This window comes from Pleurodeles waltl, chromosome 7, assembly GCF_031143425.1.
Source record: "Pleurodeles waltl isolate 20211129_DDA chromosome 7, aPleWal1.hap1.20221129, whole genome shotgun sequence".
NCBI lineage: Eukaryota > Metazoa > Chordata > Amphibia > Caudata > Salamandridae > Pleurodeles > Pleurodeles waltl.
The window spans coordinates 1,194,404,389-1,194,424,294 of record NC_090446.1 but is presented as its reverse complement, the minus strand read 5'-3'; the positions used below and the strand labels follow the sequence as shown (position 1 = coordinate 1,194,424,294).

Below are 19,906 nucleotides of genomic sequence, written 5' to 3'. Positions count from 1 at the left end.
CGCGCGCAGTGTAGTTGCAAAACCTACATTTAAGGCATCATGTACACACCACGAGAGATTTTATCGGGCTGCAGAACTGGGGCAGAAGTGGAAGCCACGCCCACATTTTAGCTTCAGCGGTTGCAAGCAAAACCTGTCACTATCCATATAGGAGTCAATTTTTCGGTAGCATTGACAGCCACCTTTCAAAAATAAAAAAAAACGGGTCGCATATAACCCTGTTTAGTGTTCATCGGTGTGACGCATCTCACTTGCATTAGGCTATAGGTGCAAGAAGCGCCCAGTACCTTAATCTTGGTTAATATGGGGGGCTAAAGTCAATTTGAGTGAAATTAATTGCAGCAGAGAGCATAGAAGACTTATTCCTTGGCAACCACTTCTCCTCGCCTCCAACAGGCATGTATATGAGGTTTTCGCCCCCAGGTGAAGAACAAGCAAAACATAAAGACATTCAATAACAGCCCATCAAAAGAAAGGCACTCAGAGACTATGCTTGCAATTCGTACCAAACGTGAAAGATGAAAACAAAAATGTTTAAACATGCGGCGTGGCTGGGAATCCTCGGATAACTTAAATAGCTGTTTTATCAGCAGCGAAAAATAAGCACTTGTCTACATAAACACAGACCTGAAGCGCAGGCGGCCCGGCCCCTTCACTGTGGGAAAACTTAGCTTCAGTGGGTACTCCTGGCAGAGACAGCCCGGGTACTTGTGACTGCCCACTTTTATATCACGCTCATGGGTGGTGTTCGGCCTTTTTAAAGTGATCCTCACAGGCAAATCATGGATCTGAGGTGCAGAAAGGGAGAGGTAAAGAGAAAGCGAGAGAGAGCAAGGGGTGTGCCCAGGATCCCACGAAGCGTGCTCAAGCGTGGTAGCCGGTATTTTTTGTTATAAAACGTGTCAGCCTCGAAGGGTTTTATTATTCTGGGAACACGGAAGCCAGAGATTCCCTGAATCCTGTTATCAGGCGTCAAAACTACACACTCCTTCTATCCCCAGTCCTGTACGTCAGGTGAGTCGCCCCCGCTCCAAATCCCCTTCAAGGAAACAGTGTAAATCCTGGGACAATCATTTCACTTTCTCAAGTTCCTGTTACCAGGTGACCCCAGTCCCCAACACCTAATAAAACGCCACATGTGTGCCACTAAGTGACCCCTCCTTCCCCCACCGGGGTGTCATTACACGATCACGCTTACCCATATCCGGGTCAACAGGTGATACCATTCTCTAACAACCCACCCCCCCTTCTTTCAATAATTGTTATTCCTGGGGGAAAAAAAGATTTTGTGGTGCCTCTACAAACCTCACCACTCCTCTGAAATGGACATTTGTCATTGGGTACAAAAGACAGCACTTCACTTGTGCCCGATCCCCCCGCCCATCCTGCCCTCCCTCCCCCCCCCCCCCCCCTCAAACAAAAATGTGTTATTATTGGGGCAAGAGCCCCAGAATGTGTCACGTCTATGTCACCTCCCACCCAGGGACAATAATTAATCCCAACTCGCCATGCCCCCGCCCTCTTCGCCCTCCGCGTCCCCAGGGGGGTGCCGGTGGGTGGAGGGGTGTAGAGGGAGCTCACTCACAGCAGTTATCCAAGGTTTATACTCACGCAGTCACGAGTAGGAATGAGCTAAAACGAAGAAAAAAGCGCACGCAAAGTCCCCGCTGCTCCCCTAAACGTTGCACGCAGTCCCCAGCGCTGCTGCCCCGGCTCGTCTATTAAAACGGGGACGGCAAACGTAGCTACTTACCTGCTCTGTGGGCGCTTTAAGATGAAAGGTGCTGTCCACCAATATTCCCAAAAAAACAGAGGATTCCGGTGCTCACGCCGTGCTGCAGGTGGTGGCGGACCTCACAGACCCCAGGGAAGCCCCATCCCGACCCCAACGCGCACGTGTCGTCCTGAGAAGGAGCCCAGTACCACAGCGTGTCCTCCGTGGCGGCTTCGATGGCGTGTCCTCAGAAAGGAGCGCGGGCTGCGCGTGGGTCCTCAAAAGTCAGCCAGGATGAGTGCGTGTCCACGCTGGACAACTCGGAGTGTGAGTGAGTGCCCCAGTGGACAGCTCGGAGTGAGAGTGCGTGTCCACGCTGGACAACTCGGAGTGTGAGTGCGTGTCCCAGTGGACAGTCCGGAGTGAGAGTGCGTGTCCTCATAGGACAGCCAGGACGAGAGTGCGTTTTCTCATAAAAGAGCCCGGTATGAGTAGGCGTCCTCAGAAGGCACCTTTACGTGAGTGCGAGACCTCCGAAGACAGCCCCGTTCGAGTGCGTGTCCTAGGATGACAGCCCGGACTGGAAGCGTGTCTTCAGAGTGAGCCCGGTTTGAGAGTGCCGCCTCCCCTTCTCCCTCAGCCCAGAGAGTGGGGGTGTGTGTCCTCTGCCGGCGGGAGGGAGCCCTCCTCTCAGCGCAGACTGTGAGTGACGGCTCAGCCCCTGGCTGGGTGAGGTCAGTGAGAGAGACGCACAGCCATGGGCGCAGACGGGGCAGCTCTCAGCCGCTGGGACCAGGCAGAGGGCATGAGTGGGAGGCCGCGGGAGACGGGGAGCGGGGCCTTGGGAAAGGCTGAGGATGGACAAGACAAGCAGGGGCGAAGGGAAAGCCAGAGCGAGGGGCAGGCAGAGAGGACGAGGAAACAAGGTGAGGAAGGGGAAGAGGGAGAGAGAGAGAGTGCAATTAGGCAGGGAAGAAAGAAGGGGAGGGGATGACGTAGAGTGTTGCAGGGGAGAGGATGATGAAGTGAAGGGAAGTAGGCAGGAAGAAAGATGAGCGCCAGAGGAGGGAGCAGGTGATGGGGTGAGGAGCAAACGAGGGAGGGAGCCCCTGTAGGGGGAATGGAGCGAGACAAAGGTTTGGGAAGGGGATGGAGAAATGAAGTGAGCGAGGGAATGAGAGCTAAAGAAGGGAAGGATAGAGGGATGGAGTGAAACGGGTGTGAGAGAAATAAGAGAGGATGGTGGGAGATGGTAGTAAGGGAATGGGGGAAAGGAATGCACTGATGAGAAAGGGAGGTGTTTAAAACTGATGATGGAGGGGAGAAGAGAAAGTGGAGAGCGGTAGAAAGTGTTACCGGTGGAGAAAACCAGGGGGGGTTGGGTGGGGGAACCGGAGGGTGAGTGTAGGGAGGTAAAGTGCCAGGTATTGGGGAGAGAGAATGAAGAGGGGAAAAGAAAGAGAGAAGGGAGTGTAGGGAAAGGAAGAAAGAGGGGTGGTGGAAATGGCAAGAGAGGAGAAACAGGCAGGTGAGAGGAAGGCCACGTGACCAATGAGACAGAAGGTGAGAGAATGTGGGAAAGAAGGAGAGGGACGGGAAAGCAGGAGGGAAGAAGAGAAAGGAACTAAAATCAAACAAATGGATGAAAATGTAGACAAAGAGAGGTGTGGGCCAGGGAGAGGGCACGCGAGTCAATGGAAAGGAGGAAGAGGTTGTGGGTGCTGGGTGGAGTAAACAGTGACGAGGGACGGGAGTGTGTCTCCTTGGTGGCGCATGGAATGGTCTCCTTCAGGGCACAAGACTAGGTACGGTAACCAGCACCCGCCGCTGGATTCACCACTAATCTTGGGTCCCAGAGCAGTGTGCTGCCCGGCGTATAGCGCTTCGACGTCTCATCTGGGGTGGTAAACGCTATATAAATACAATTACAATACATTATGGAGCAAGAGAGCGTACCCAAGAGGGAGAGAGAGAAAGAATAGAGGGAAACAGACATAGGCTCACAGAAAAGAGCAGAGAGGGAGAGAGGGGAGACAGAGCGAGACATACACAAGTGGGGAAGGGGTGATAGTTAAACAGAGAGACAGAGAAATAGAATGATCTAGACAGGCAAATTGATAGAGACAGGCCGGTAACAGAGGAAGGGAGAGGCGGACAAAAAGAGAGAAACATGAAAACCGAAATAAGAGACACAGGCCGAGAGATTTAGAGAGCGAGACTGACAGGGAAACTCACACACAGCAGACGACAGGGGTAGACAGAGAGAAGGTTCTGGCCCGGCAACAGGGAATTGACAGCGCCACTAAAAGTATTACCCCAACTCAAGATGGCGTCACCCATGAGCTGCTTTAAGAGACTGCGGCTCGCGGACAAAATTCAGCGGGTACAGGTGGTGGCTGGTGCTTAAGCCGGTTTAAGTGAAGGAGTGTGCGCAGGACAGGAGGGAACACTCAACCCCAGTCAGTTCTAACTGTGGGCCAAAGCGTGTGTTGAGTGTCTGCCTTGGGGTCTGGCACTTGGGCCCTGTGCTGGCAGGACCAGTTCATTTTCAACACAGCGATTGTAACATGGAACTTGTGAGGCAGTAAGCAGTGTTTTCTGAAGTTATTTATACTGGATTATTGTAATAATTACCTTCGTGCATGTCAGTTAATTAGGATATATCATCCAAAAGCCGTGCATTCTTGGAGTGAATACATCTTCACTCGCATGCACTTTAAATATTTATATGATCGGATACATTTGTAACAGTTGTTTATATAGCCTGAACCATGCCACAAGATGGACGTCGAAGCGCTTTACAACGTATCAGAAAAATGCAACAAGAAAACAGAGATAACAGTAAATAACATGAGTATAATATTAACTAGTTAATTGAGGGTTACGTTGCTCTCACAAAGGAAACGCAATTGCTGAATCACAAGCAAGTGCTGCACCTTTAGGCTAAACTTCGAAACTTTAATTTTGCCTTATAATTTAAAGTTGGAGAGTTTAATCCGCCAATACGGGGACACTTGTAAGGGCGGAAATCCCATACGTGAATTGCCCCATGAAGATTCCCATAGGACCCACTATAGCACCTAGAGTCGAACCACCTTATTTTATCGGTTTGCGGTTGGGATTCACAACTCATGCCCCCTTGAAACAAACCGTATTCTCGCTCCGCAGCCGGAGGTTTGGGGGAGGGGGTGAGGGGGTACAGGCGATGTACTTCCTCGTCGACGTTAAGCAGGTGGGCGGAGGGAGGGTCCCCCTAATTTCACTCAGCCCCCCTCCCTGCAGGAGACTCACCGTCCCCCATTGTCAGGGTCCTGAATGGGGGTTATCAGCAGGGTCCGGCCGCTTTTAGGAAGGCACGTCTCCTGGACCGCCCCCATTGTACGATGCCGGTCTCATAGAGCGCTCTTCCGCCTCTTTAGAGCGCTCCCTGAATGCCCAGAAACGATCTAAGCCGAGTGAATAATGCATCCCAGCTGAGCACGTCTCCTCTTCGCTCCTCGCATATGTGAGCGCACGCACACACTCGCAAACATACATGTGCTTAGGCGTTTATCCCAAGGCTGGGCGAACATGCAACATTTGCCTGAAGGTGAGACCAGGAAAATGTCAGATTGACTAATCATATAGCAGATAAAACACACTTTAAGCGTTAATTAGAAGATTGCGTATTTTAGAGTCCCAAAGGAGTTAAAGGGTTGCGAAATGCTTAAACTGAGTTTGTAAGGGCCGTTTCTAAAAGTCAGCTCTCAGCGCTTAGAAACGTCGAGAGTGTGCTACGAAGCGCGTATCAGCCAACGCATCGCTGTTATTATTACTAGTATGAAGCTTTCCCTGAACTTCCTTGCGCCGAGGCGCTTTCAGGTCCACAAGTAAGACCTGTTTATTGCTTCCTCTGGGTGGTTTATCGCAGCAGAAGACGAGGCATGTGTCACACTTGACTTTCGTTTCGAGCGACAGAGAAGTACAATAAAACGCTCTGGACTCGCAGAGAAAGCCCACCCTTCGTTAGAAATGAAGTGAATTTGAGGAGAAGCGAAATAGGTGGAAGGTAGAGACCCCCTAATTAAAAAAGTATACCCTGATTGGTGCGTTTTTTTATAAAAAAAACAAAAGTTTTCTCCCTATAAATAAAGTGGTGCGACGCGTGTGTACAGTCAGCGGAGCGAAAACACAGATGCGTCGTGCGAGAGGAATGAATCGATCTAAAGATTAGAGAGCTTTGAAAATACCCTTTAACACAAATTGCGGTTTGCTTCCTCTCAAGCTCTTCCTGTTTCCCCGCAATAATTCGATTTATTCTCAAGGCTAAATTAGGCAATGCTATACTTCAGCTGTGAAATATCCTAAAACTATTATCAGGAATCTCGCGGGAATGTTTTGTTTTCTACACATGAAAGTGTTTAAATCTCTGCCCAAGGTGCGGGCCCCTTGCTTATTTTTTTGCGTGTTTGGGCGGAACGGTCCATTTCGATTGCGCCTCTGAAGCGTTTTGCAGCACCTTCTTCAAAGCGCGGGACAAAGCGCTCTGACTCTTTCTTGCAGTCCCTATTTTGAGGGGGGGACAGGGTCAAGCGACCTTGGGAATTATTTTCACCGGCGGCCGCCCTGGGCTGTGGTGATCTGCCTGTTACTGTTGGGTTAAGTGGGGTTTGGCGGGCAGAGCTGTCCAGCCTGAGGCGCGTATGTCCCTCGGTGGCCTGGACTATGGAGGCGAGTTATGCATGCCCAGGACACGGTAGTTTCGTCTCAGACCCTCACTATTATCAGGCACACGTTTGCATCACACGCACAGCCCCATACAGCAACAGCCCATGCCACAGAGACGCACAGGCACACATGACACACAACCACGTAAAACACACGGGCACGAATGCGCACAGGCACGCCACAAAAACAGACATGCACGCCCACACACAGGCGCACAATACATAGAATCAAACATCCAAGCACACACGGACACAAACCACCAAGAAATACACCTCAAACAATGACAGCTCCTTGAAGGGAGACACACGCCGCAGGTGCACGCAGATACACCACAAAGACACACACACGGACACAAACTATGCAGGAGCACCCACGCATGCAGAAGACGCATTTCTCATATAAACGCACTGTAGGCATTGACAACAACTTAAATACACAGGGATACAACAGGTGCACACATATACGGTATACCACAAAGACAAACACGAACACAACAAAATTTGGCGCCCACCTCACGGGATCTAAGCACGCACCAGGTACAGACACGCAGAGCTCGCTCACGCACTTTCAACATGTCGACGTAGACTCATCACAAGGGCTTACGTGCACCCGCAGACTCATCATACACTCACGTATCATACTGCACAGTGAATGAAAATACACAAGTGCCCTGGCGCACATCTAAACATTCACTCATCCACGCAGAGGGACCCATGTGCAGGTACTTGAAAACACAGTCACTAGTAATCCCATATTAATTGTGTCTAGGTATACAAATACAGCGCGCACTGACACCCATACCCGCACATACACTTCCATATATGAGGGCAGGCACATGGGGCCATATGACTTTTATGAGGCAACCACACGTACACAGCTACCACAGAGGGCCACGGTCATGTTTACACAATCACGTTGGTCCATACACACTGACACAAATATCACACTGCCCCTTCCCTGCAAAAGAGACACAACTTCCTTGTAAAGGCCCTCCCTGGGCCTCACCGCTGTGCCCCCTGGGAGGAGAGGGACCAGGGACACACAGCCCCGCCGAGTCCTGCGCAGAGCTGTGCCGAGGACCCCTGCACAGGCCTGCACTTGGATAAAGTGACCCCGCACCTGGGCCCGCCACCTCTGTCACCCGCATGGCGGGGGTGGGTGTGTGTGTGTGTCTGGGAGGTGAGGCGTTGAATGGCAGCCAGTGGGGAAGCACAGATGTTTCCATCAGATCACACATCTCTGCAAGGCCCCTCTCCCCATAACCAGTTCTGCGCAATTCCCAGGTTGCCAGGTCACTCCCAAGAAACAGAACCTAAAGAGACGGGAACAACAACCTAAACATAACGACCAGAGCAGCCGACTTAGGAGCTGGGGAACTAGGTTCCAGTCTCAGCGTCGGCTCAACATCCTGTGATTCTGGGCAAATCACTTACTCCCCCCGCCTACCAGAAATGAATGTGTCCTTGTGTGACGTAACTGGTGCTGTTGTAAAAGCCTCCAATACCTTCGGTTCCGGTTCGCGCTATATAAAACCGCAAAAAAAAAAAAAAAAAAAAAAAAACACAGCAGGCACATCCCTGGTCTCACGGCCCATCGGCCCGGCCGCTTCCCTACCCTGCAGTAGCCATTCAAGGGGTGCGGACCCCATTCATCGCCCACTTCCTTGTGGACCCCTCCCAGCCCTGCCGGTAAGAGGGGTCCTGTTCCCCGTGCCCAGGGCACCGGCGAGAGGGCACGAGCATTCCCTGGGTGAGCCCAGGCCTTTCACGGAAACGCTATCATTGCATCCATGCAGCTTAACGCAAGAAAATACAGCAATCCAAATAAATATGTATAAAATAGTTGTTTTCAGCTTCTCGAAGGGCAATTTCCTCTTACTACTCATTGAGGGTATTAAGGATAATTCAGGAATAATCCCTATCTATGTGAAAACATATGCAGGGGGGTGACAAAAAAGGACGAGCGAGGGCGGTAAAGATGTAATAATTTTTTTTGTGAACGTCATCCTCAGTTCCGCACACCCGGGATTGTTTTTTAATACAGTATTAAAAGTTTACTATTTCGTGATTTTTTTTTTTATATATTCCGTGATCTAAGTTTAAACCTTTCCGCCTGAAATGATGTCAAATGTCTCTTAGTTTCCTTTGGGCAGGTAAGCTTTTTACCGATGCGTAGACTAAAGAAAGGTTGATGAATAAATTTAATTTTTCAGAGAGATTTTGCAAAATGTCCTTTAAGTCAAATCTTTCTACCAGGAATGATTTCATAGTTATAAAGATGAGATTTATTCAATAAAGTTGCTGGCGGAATATGTGCTGTGGGTGTTCAATTCCAATATAAAGTAATTGTTTTTAATGCCGAGAGTGGAGGGCGAGAAACGATCTGAGGCCCATATTTATACTTTGTTAGCGCCGCATTTGCACCGCTTTTTGACGCAAAAAAAACGCAAACTTACAAAATACATTTGTATTTTGTAAGTTTGCTCTACCTTTGCGTCAAAAAATAACGCAAACATGGCGCTAAAATAGTATAAATATGGGCCTGAGTTGTATTTTGTTGAGCTATTTTTAGTTTGTGATTGTTTGCGTTTTCTTAGCTGACATACAACTGATCAAAACTAGGCGTAAACAACTCCGATATCAGCATTTAACAGGAAAAAATAAAGTCGCTGTGCTCGACGCACATTAAGTGAGATGACTTCGAATTAGGTGAGGACACCTTTCATATATACATTATGTATTCCATATAGCGCCCACTATGCTGCCTTTCTGCAAGTTCAGAGCCCATGGCACAATGGAACTGAGGGCGTGTTTAACAAAGTAAATGGAGCCTCAACAAGAAAACTCACAAAAGCGCCATCAGCGTGTAGGTATGTTTTAGAAAATTGGAGATCGAAGTATTACTATCAATTTGGCCCCGCAGCGCTGTTTTTTCGCATGCACGTATAAACAAACACTTTAAGCTTGAAGCGTTTTCGTAGTGAGAGTTTTCGTGGTTTGTGCGTGCTTTTTCGCCTAATATTTAATGCCCCTTTTTAATCAGACAGCTGCAGTTTTGGTCAGTGGTTGCTTTATTGGGACTCGCAGGAGCGGTTAATTGTGGCTCCCGTGCAGACGTGCCACTGTTGCTGTGTTAATCACCGCCTCTATAAACACGCCGGGCATTAACGAGCGTTAAAGCCCCTGGGGCTCCCGTGTCTAGGCTGTTTGGACAGTGCGCCGGAGGAACTCTGTAATCTGCGGCTCTGCGTGCTTACAGTGGGTTTCAAGGGCCCTCTGGGGGCTGATCGGAGATAAGGCCGAGCTCCACTTCAGCACATGCTGGTGCCATTAAAAGCCCATTTGCTGTCCCCGAGGATGAAAGTGACCCGGGGTGAGCCGCTCGCTCCGGTGAAAGGAAATGTGACATTTTCGACACCTCACGCCACACCTCCCAGATAACATCCTCTGCTGGGTCCTTAACCCTCTTTTCCCACCGCAGCTGGGAGCTCCCCTTACGTGAGTGGGTCTCGAGGGAGGGGGCGCTCCAGGGAGAAGGTTGGTTGTCTGTGTTTCCGTAAACTGCTCAGCCAGGCCCCCACCTCCTCCTCTCCCACCAAAACTGTGTTTTTGATATTTTAAATGGCTCGCCACCCGCCTGGATAAAATGCAGACCTGCGAGTAATTCCTGCACGGGCGCAGAGGAGGAGACACATGCCAAGCCGGCAGGGTCTTCCTTAAAGACGGCCTGTTTTTTTTCGAGCCTTCAGGCAGTGTTTATTGTTTTAACACTGATCATCTGTAGCAAATGTTTGTTGTGTGAGGCAGAGGGGCAGAGCGAGCCGGCGGCCAGGTGTATTGGTCGGGGTTTAGAGGAGGAGGGGAGAATGCTGTAGGATAGAACTCTGTAATTGTCTATAATCGCTACCAATTCCTAGTTCAAAAACACACGCTTGACACAATATCACTGAGTGGTAGTGGTAGGGGTCTGTTCAGATCCCCGAATTGGCAAGGCCACCCACCAGTGTTTTAGCCAGGGCCACTGGAATTATGTGACAGGGGAGCACCAAATTATGCAGCAAGGTCGACTAAATTATGCGCCAAGAAAAGGCAAATTATGCAGCATAAAGCAGCACAGTTTTTGGTAGTGTTGCTTAATTTATTTTATTTTTTACCATGGTAGTAATGTCTGGGCAAAAACGTCAACTCATTAGTACCAGTTTACCAACCAAATACAGACATAAGCAACCAATTACCCTTTGTGAAGGGCCTTTAACTCCGTGCGGACACATGTTGCCTCGTTTTTAGTAACTATTGATCTGTATGAGCTAGAAATATTTTTTTGTTAAAATGTGCAGATTTCGCAGCAGATTGATTATGTGTCAAATCCTTAATCACGTGAAAAAAGCAGCAGCAGCAGAACCACATAATTCCAGTGTTCCTGATCATAGCTGAGACTTCATGTGCTTCTTACCTACCAGGATGAATGGCTACTGGGTATGAGATGGAAAGCTGGGCATCCTCGAACGCTACCCCACCCCACCACATGGCTGAGCATTCAAGGTCTACCTAATCCACAGTGCTCCAGGAAACTAGCCAATAAGTCTTATCTATAAGACCTCTTGGCTCTGCCAATGCTTTATTAGACGTGCTGCAGCGTGGCTAAATAAATAAATAAATAAATGAATAATATGACGTGGCTGCCATTTCTGTTTTTGAGGCACTTGCAAGTGTTCTAAAAGAATACAGTACCTACAAAAGGGCACAGTTTATTTTACTTATCGATCTGAAATGGATTAATAAATAAAAAAAAAAAAAAAAGTAGCACAAAAGCAATCTTAAAACAAAAATAAATGACTGAACGGTTTGCAGAAGCAGGAGCGGTTGGGAGTGGATGGGATGAAGCAACATGGAGGGTGGTGGTGAGAAGCAACACAAGAAGGAGAACACGGGTGAAATCGAACAATGCAGAGCATGGGAGTGAGAAGTAACACAAATGCATCACAATCCAATTGGGAGAGAGAAGCTCTTGGGTGAGCAAAAGAAAAATGGAAAAGACAGAAAAGTATATGAGGGAGACAGCTGGAAAACACATGCACTATCATGGGATGCTTAAACAAAAGAAACAAACACTGGCAAAGCCAATATGTCTTGGCTATGCGAGAGCTATTGGCATTAGAATGTTTTTTTATCCATGTTGGTCACCAGTGTGGCGGCTGTTCAGCATAGCTAAAAATTAGTGGGATGGGGTGAGTGGAGTGGGGTATATTGGAGTGGGGTAGATTGGGAATGAGTGGAATGGGTAGAGTTGGGTAGATTGGAGTAGGAAAAATTGGGGTAAAGGGGTCTGGGGTAGAGTGGAGTGGGGCAGATTGGGGTGGAGTGGAGTAGATTGAGGTCGATTGTATGGGTAGAGTTGGGTAAATTGGGGTGGAATTGAGTGGGCTAGATTGGAGATAAGTGTGGCAGATTAGAGTGGCGTACATTGGGTTTGATTGTAGTGGAAAAGGCTAAATTGGAGTGGGGTAGATTGGAGTTGAGTAGAGTGAGGTGGAGTAGATTGGAGATGAGTAGGGTATATTAGCGTTGAGTGGGGTAGATAAGATTGGGGTAGATTGGAGGGGGAAGTGGGGTAGATTAGGGAGGGCTAGATTGGAGTGGGATAGAATGGAGTAGATTGTGGTAGAGAGGGGTGGAGCAGGATAGACTGGAGTGGAGTGTGGTAGATTGAGTTAGATTGAAGTTGGGTAAATTGGGATAGATTGGACTGGAGTGGGTTAGATTGGGATAGATTGGAGTGCAGTGGAGTGAGGTATATTGGACGAGATTGAGATGGAGTGGGGTGAATTGGGGTGGAGTCGGGTAGATTGTGGTAGCTTGGAGTGGAGTGGGGTAGACTGGGGTGGGTTAGGGTAGATTGGAGTGGAGTAGATGGGGTAGAGTGGAATGGGGTGGAGTCGACTGAGGTACAGTGGAGTGGGGTAGCTTGGAATGGAGTAGGGTAGATTAGGGTAGAGTGGAGTGGGGGAGATAGGGAGAGATCGGAGTGGAGTTGGGAAGACTGTTGTGGAGTGGGGTAGATTGGGGTGGAGTGGGGTAGATTGGGGTAGATTTCAGCGGAGTGGAGTACATTGGAGTGGAGGGGTAGAGTGGAGTTGGGTCGAGTGGACTGGGGTAGATCGGACTGGAGTTGAGTGGAGTAGATTGCAGTCAAGTGGAGTGGGGTAGATTGGGTGGACTGGGTTAGGGTAGATTTGGGGTAGATTGGAGTGGGGTAGATAGGAGTGGGGGGAGTAGAGTGGAGTGGGTTGATTAGGGTAAATTAGGGCAGAATGGAGTAGGGTAGATTAGGTTCAAGTGGAATTGAGTGGGATAAAGTGGAGTAGATTGGAGTGGGGGTAGATTGAGGTAGGTTGGGGTGGAATAGGGTAGATTGAAGAGGAGTGAATTGGCAAAGACTAGATTGGAGTGGAGACTGGAGTGGGGTAGATTGGAGTGCAGTGGGGTAGATTGGGGTGGATTGGAATGGAGCGTGGTAGATTGGGATACGTTTGAGAGGAGTAGATTTGGAGTGCAGTGGGGTAGATTGGAGTGGGTTGGGGTAGATTGGAGTGGAGTGGTTTGGGGTGGATTGGGATAGATTAGAGTGGAGTCAGATAGCTTGAGGCTCGATTGGAGAGAAGTGGGGTAGACAGTAGTAGATTGGAGTGGAGTGGGGTTGATTGGGGTGGAATGAGGTGGATTGGGGTAGATTGAATTACAGTGGATTGGGGTAGATTGGAGTGGAGTGGAAGAGACTGGAGTTCATTGGAGTGGAGTTGGGTAGATTGGAGTAGATTGGAGTGGGGTAGGTTTAGAGTGGAGTGGGGTAGATTGGAGTAGATTGATTGGAATAGGGTAGATTGGGGTAAATTGAGTGGAGCAGGGTAGATTGCAGTGGAGTGGAGTGGAGTAGACTGGAGTGAAATTAAGTATATTGGAGTGGGGTTGATTGGAGTAGAGTGGGGTAGATTGGGGGAGGAGAGGTGTGGAGTAGATTGGTGTGAAGTGGTGTAGATTGTAGTGGAGCGGGCTAGATTGGAGTGGGGCAGTCTGGGTAGATATGAGTGGAGTGGGGTAGACTGGAGTAAATGGGAGTGGGGTGGATTCGGTAGATTGAAGTGGAATGGAAGGATGTAGAATGGAGGGGGGTAGAGTGGAGGGGCATGGAGTGGAATGCCATAGAGTGGAGTGGATTGGCATAGACTAGAGTGGCGTGCAGTAGAGTGGATTGGCATAGAGTGTCTTAGATTGGAGAGGTGTAGAGTTGGGTAGTATGTGGCAGAGTGGAGTGTCGTAGAGTGGAGTGGAGTGATGTGGAATGCCAGAGAGTGCTGTAGAGTGAAGTGGTGTAGAGTAGAGTGGCGTAGTGTGGAGTATGCATGGTGTAGTAGCGCACTGCCATTACAATTGAAATGACCCTTACATTTGCACAGATATACAGTTTTACTGCACACAAACGGTAATGTGCGGAAATATTATCACCTAGTGTACTGATGTGTTTTGATCATATTCAAACATTCTTTCCATGACACCTCAGAATTTGCTTGATTTGTACTTTCCTAATTCTGATATATTCTGAAATATCAGCACCGTTCATTTACACATTTACATTTTGTTGTATGCTGTAAAAAAACCTTTTCCGTCACAGGAAGATTGTCACATAAATTCTCTCACATTGAGGTCAGAGAAAGAAAAGTGAACACCAAGCTCCCTCGGAAGACTTTGCCTGACTTTTGAGCTCTGTCATAGAATGCACAGTAAATGTGACAAGATAAGAACAATATTTACAGGTCTATTTACAGAAAGTGAGTTTGTGAAAGAATACAGTAAACAGGGTATGCTCCACAGGAGGGATGAACTTAAGCTCGTCAGCCTAAAACAAATAAAGCCAGCAAATAGAAATCAAGCAACTGTGAGTTACAAACCACAAAGCCAATGGTAAGAAATGGGCAGAACGCATTCCCAGGGAGGTTTTCAGAATGCCCTCAAGAGTGCGCTGTCTGGTAGGCTTCGACTTAAAACGTAGTCCTAAAAGTCAGCAGAGGAAGCATAGAAGCTAGCCAATCAAAGGAAAGGTAAAGAGGTTATGCTCCATGGTAGGGGCAAGCACAAGTTGGACAGGATGAAACAAGGAAAGCTATCCTTTAGACAACAAATAAATAGGAGTGACAGTCAAACCAACCAATAGTAAGCAGTGGGTAGGCTGCAAGCACATGTATGGTCTTGGTAAGTCCTCAATATATCTTTTGCAACCAGACAGCTTGCACAGCCTGGTAGGCGCTACCTAAAAAGTGGCTTCATGGGCTCATCATTTTCCACATTAATCCGTTTGTCCACTCAAAATATACTTGATCATCTGTTCCATAATTTGCAAATATTAATAAAAAAAGTTTTGAGAGCAAAGGGATGAAGCTATTAAAATTGCCACGCATAAGGCCCAACGCTGCCCGTAAAAATATGCGAAAGTTAGCTGATCCCCTTCAGCTGTTGATTGTTATAAACAGGCATTTAAACATTGGGAGAGGAGCTGTTGATAGTTATATACAGGCATTTAAACACTGGAAGAGGGTCTTGTTGCTGTAGAAGGAAACAACCTCTTAGAACCAGATTTACAAAGTATTTTATGGTCGCGAGCCTTTTGTTTCAGAGTTTGCAAGGTAAAAATGATTTTAGCAATGTACTAACCCCATTTTAGAAATGGATAAGGAATAATTGAAAGAAACAACCAAAATAATGGTTGTAACCATTGAAAACTTACAACCCCCCAAGCTGTGGTGGTAACCTATTCACACAAGGGTAGACGGCCCAGTGGGTCTCTTCTCCTTGTGAATGTTAAAATAAAGTTTGAAAAACGTTTGTTGGGTCCTGGGACCACTGCCAACCCTTAAACTTTTGTTTAAAAAAAAAACTTTTCTGTTTAAACATAGTCCTGCATTTCTTTCTTTTGTTTTGTAAAGTGTACTTTATTGAAAATGAGTCACAAACATGGTGGCTTGCTGACCCTACTATGCCACTCTCCCTTTGATTGTGACCAATTGATTCATAAATTGCAACCTACATAGTGAGTATTAATTATGTAGATTGGATTGCCACTCAAGCCAATTCTGTTTTTTTTATGAACCAATCTAATAGTGCATAGGTCGATTCATAAAAATATTTACGGGTCGCAAAAATACTGGTTGCAAACTCCATCCGGTATTTTGCGACCAGTAAATAGTTCCGCTGGTCCTTCAATACTTAAATGTAATTCAAACAAGATGAGAAGAATAATTCCTTCATCATTTTTTTTGTTACACTGTTAACAGTGTCATGTTCACATCACAGAAATCGTTATCAGAATGAGTACTCCCATTTTAGAAGAATTTAAACTTGTTGCACCATGTGTTAAGATTCCATGCTTTCTTGAATTGTAAACTACCTAGTGGTCAGATATGTTCAGAGACGTTTTAAGGCATGTGCAAAGTGGACTCTGGCCCAGGGCCCCGGCCTTTCCGGGGCCCCCATGATGGTGCCAGCTCTGTTATACAGTAGTTGGCCATGTTGAGCTTGAATAATTCTTAAACAGATTAGGCGATGAGTCAGGTTCTGTTACAGACTTTTTGCAGAGAAATCTGTTTATGTGTGGCACAACACCTATAAAAACGTTTCTTTTAGATCAAAACAGAACCTCACATATGAGAAATGGGAGGGTGTCACAGAGATTATTTGCAGTAATATTCACAATCTGCTGCTGTGTTATAATATTGAAAACACACATCACTATCCCTGAATATTATATTAGATATAAACACATTTGAAAATTAGACAAGTGTGCCTCTGCACTTTCAGTGACCTGACCAAAGAGGGCATGAATGACTGAAATTGGATCATAAATTCAAAGCTGTTCCAAACAGGGGCTCCCAAAATACATTTGGCCCAGGGCCCCCAAAATTCTTAAGATGTCCCTCAATATGTTCATAAGAAATAGGGAATATACTTTTTCATTTATTTTGAAAGTAAGTAAGTACATTTTTTTATTTGCATAGTCATTTAAAACCAGTGCAATACAAGCAAATGTAAAAACAAGGTAAAATACATTATGATAATCGCAGTTTAAAAGATACTTGTTGCAATGTCAGCTCAGCTCAGAAAGTCAAAGTTGCATGAGTTGGTTAGTGCATGAACCTGTGTCTAAGCAACATGAAGTAATATACCCTTATAAGTGACAATTCCAATTTCCCAGTAACCCACACTTTCGTATGTAAAAAGGCTGTCAAGGGGCAAAATGTAAAGGAATTTCCTAATGGTATGCCCCAAAATACATACCCAAAGTACAGTGCTTAACCAAATGAAGGTTGTAGGTCTCTCACTTCCATAGCAGCTGCAGATTCAGGGGATACTGAATGTGGGTTAGCTCTCTGCAGTCTCTTCTCTGCCAGGACAAGCATTTACCAGCCTGCAATTAAGCAATGGATCCTCTGATTTGAAGCAATCCAGCACTGCCTGTCTCTGGGTGCAAACTCCTCTTTGGCTGACTAATCCTTTCTTCATTTAGTTTGTTAAATGTACAAAGCAGATGCAGCAGGTTCTCCGTACCTTTGCAGCACAAGTATGAACAGGCTGAAGTATGCCACTGTAACAGGGTGGCGCAATGAGGACAAATAGCCAGTGGTCAGATGCGGTAGGAACTTTTATTAGGTATAGGAAATGTGCAGGAAGTTTTAGTTTTTCTCCTTGTGGTTGGTTAACAGTTCTTCTGAGCGTCTCCTCTTCATCTTCTCTTCTAGGGCTCCCGGGAGGCGCATGCGGGAAAAAGAGTGAAATAGATACAGGTAAGTGGTTTGTCCTCTGCTTAACTCCATTTCTTCCCCTCCCCCTTTCTTTTCCCAATCCCGGTCCTGCCTTCTTGCTGTTCCTCCGTTTCCTGTACTCGCTGACTCCTCTTTCGTTTCTTCTTTTCCTTTCTGGTTTTACTGTAGGTTTTCTCTCTATAGGGGTTTCTCTTGGGTTTTCTTTACTTCCCCACAGTTTGTTTTTGTTTTTCCATTTTCATCACAGAGTCATTCTAGTCGCCCTGTACCCTTTTCCTCTCTCTCGCCTATGTGACTGCTTTCCTTCTCCTCATGGGTGTCTTTTTCCCCTTGTTCGTGAAGGGATGTCTTTACTGTGACCCTGCTTCTCCCTTTTGCCTCACTAGTGTCTGCATATTACCGCTCATATACCTTCCTGGTCTGTTTATGTCCCCTGATGTGGTCACCAGGATCAAAGAAAATACACAAATTTAACCTAAGTAAACAACCCTGAAACAACACAATACCAAACAAACAATACCTTCTCCTCCCCTTCCCTCACTACGCTGACTCGTATTTCCTTCCTTCCCTCCCCACTCCCCTTTACTTATGAGAGCCACACACCTGAAGAGGCCACGCTTTTCCCCAAGTGTGGCCGGAGCTTGCGCTGGGCGCCTCCTGCGCCGCTGGCTCGAGTATTCCAGTTGTGGGGAGAGTCTCCTTTTGGGTCACCCGTCGGAAGCTTACTGCTTGAGCTATTTTTCTAAATTTGTAAAAGTCCTGCTAGGGCCTTGTGTTAGTCCCTGTTAGCATTTATTTTAGAGTTTAAAAGTTTTGTAAAAGTTTGAATTAAGTTCTAGAGATAGTTTTAGATTCTTAAAAAGTATTCCAACTTTTAGAAACATAGGTGGTCATTACAACCCTGGTGGTCGGTGACCGCCAGGGTTAAAGTGGCGTTCGTACCGCCAACAGGCTGGCGGTACGAAAACCCATATTTTGACCGCGGCGTTGCACCGCCGGGGCCGGCGGTATTCCGCCATTTTAGTCCCGGCGGTGATAATCCACCAGGGCAGCGCTGCAAGCAGCGCTGCCCTGGGGATTATGACTCCCCTACCGCCAGCCTGTTTCTGGCGGTTTGCACCGCCAGGAAGAGGCTGGCAGTAAGGGGACTCAGGGGGCCCCTGGGGGCCCCTGCACTGCCCATGCCCCCAGGCAGAGCCCCGTCGCGCATTTCACTGCCCGAATTTCGGGCAGTGAAATGCGCGACGGGTGCTACTGCACCCGCTGCACATCAGCATTGCCGCCGGCTCAATTACGAGCCGGCGGCAATGTTGATGTGACTTTTCCGCCGGGCCAGCGGACGGTAACTCTGTTACCATCCGCTGGCCCAGCGGCAAAGTCAAAATACGGAGCCAGCCATACCGACAGCACTGGCCGTATTCTGGCTCCCGCAACCTCGGCGGTCTGCAAGGCAGACCGCCGAGGTTGTAATGACCCCCATAATGTCTGCTGCAGAAGAGATAGTGATGGAACTCAAAGTCACCCCTTACCTGCATCTTAGGATGTCAGAGTTAAGGTCTCTCTGCAAAATCAAAAAGATAAAAACTGGTTCAAACCCTACCAAAGTACAGCTCCAGGAGGTTTTGGCAGAGTTTGCTAAAAACAACTCCTCTGATGATGGCCTCACAGAGGGGGACACTAGTGATGTGGAGGATCTCCCACCTCCAGTCCTAGATAGGGAGCACAGGGTTGCTCCAACCCTGACTCCAGAAGTGATAGTCAGAGATGTTGCTTCTCTCACAGGAGAGTCCAACAGCTCTAGAAGCATTGAGAGCAGTCTCAATGAAGATGACCTCCTGCTAGCCAGGATGGCCAAAAGATTGGCTTTGGAGAGATAGCTCCTAGCCATAGAAAGGGAAAGACAAGAGATGGGCTTAGGTCCCATCAATGGTGGCAGCAACTTAAATAGGGTCAGAGATTCTCCTGACATGCTAAAAATCACCAAAGGGATTGTAACTAAATATGAAGATTGTGATGACATCACCAAATGGTTCACAGCTTTTGAGAGGGCTTGTGCAACCAGAAAAGTAAACAGATCTCACTGGGGTGCTCTCCTTTGGGAAATGTTCACTGGAAAGTGTAGGGATAGACTCCTCACACTCTCTGGAAAAGATGCAGAATCCTATCATCTCATGAAGGCTACCCTGATTGAGGGCTTTGGATTCTCAACTGAGGAGTACAGGATTAGGTTCTGGGGGGCTCAAAAATCCTCGAGCCAGACCTGGGTTGATTTTGTTGACTTCTCAGTCAAAATACTGGACGTTTGGATTAATGGCAGTGGTGTAAATGATTATGATGGGCTGTAAAATCTGTTTATGAAAGAACACCTTTTAAGTAATTGTTTCAATGATAAACTGCATCAGCATCTGGTAGACCTAGGACCAATTTCCCCCCAAGAATTGGGAAAGAAGGTGGACCATTGGGTCAAGACAGGGTGACCAAGACTTGCACAGGGGTGACCAAAAGAAGGGGTCACAAAGACTCCCCAGGGGAAGAGTGTTGAAACATCCAAGGGTAAAAATAAAGAGTCTTCTACAGGGCCCCAAAAACCTGCTCAGGAGGGAGGGTCCAAAGCCTCTTCACAACCCCAATTTTGGGTACAGGGGTAAAAACTTTGATCCCAAAAAGGCCTGGTG

General features: G+C 47.4%; 1 protein-coding gene across 6 annotated transcripts in view; it reads right to left on the bottom strand.

Moving 5' to 3' along the window:
- The window catches only part of NTN1 (netrin 1), a 424,193-nt gene that overhangs the window by 310,553 nt on the left and 93,734 nt on the right, over positions 1–19,906 (bottom strand). For 2 of the 6 annotated variants that reach the window (XM_069200315.1, XM_069200318.1), the window contains exon 1: positions 1,754–2,903. The exons of 2 other annotated variants lie outside the window; for them this stretch is intronic. The gene's annotated coding sequence lies outside the window, so the exon portion shown is untranslated. Of the gene's footprint in view, positions 1–627; positions 809–1,753; positions 2,904–5,005; positions 5,072–19,906 lie in introns of those variants that run through there. 2 more of the 6 variants (XM_069200317.1, XM_069200316.1) reach the window with 2 other exon arrangements.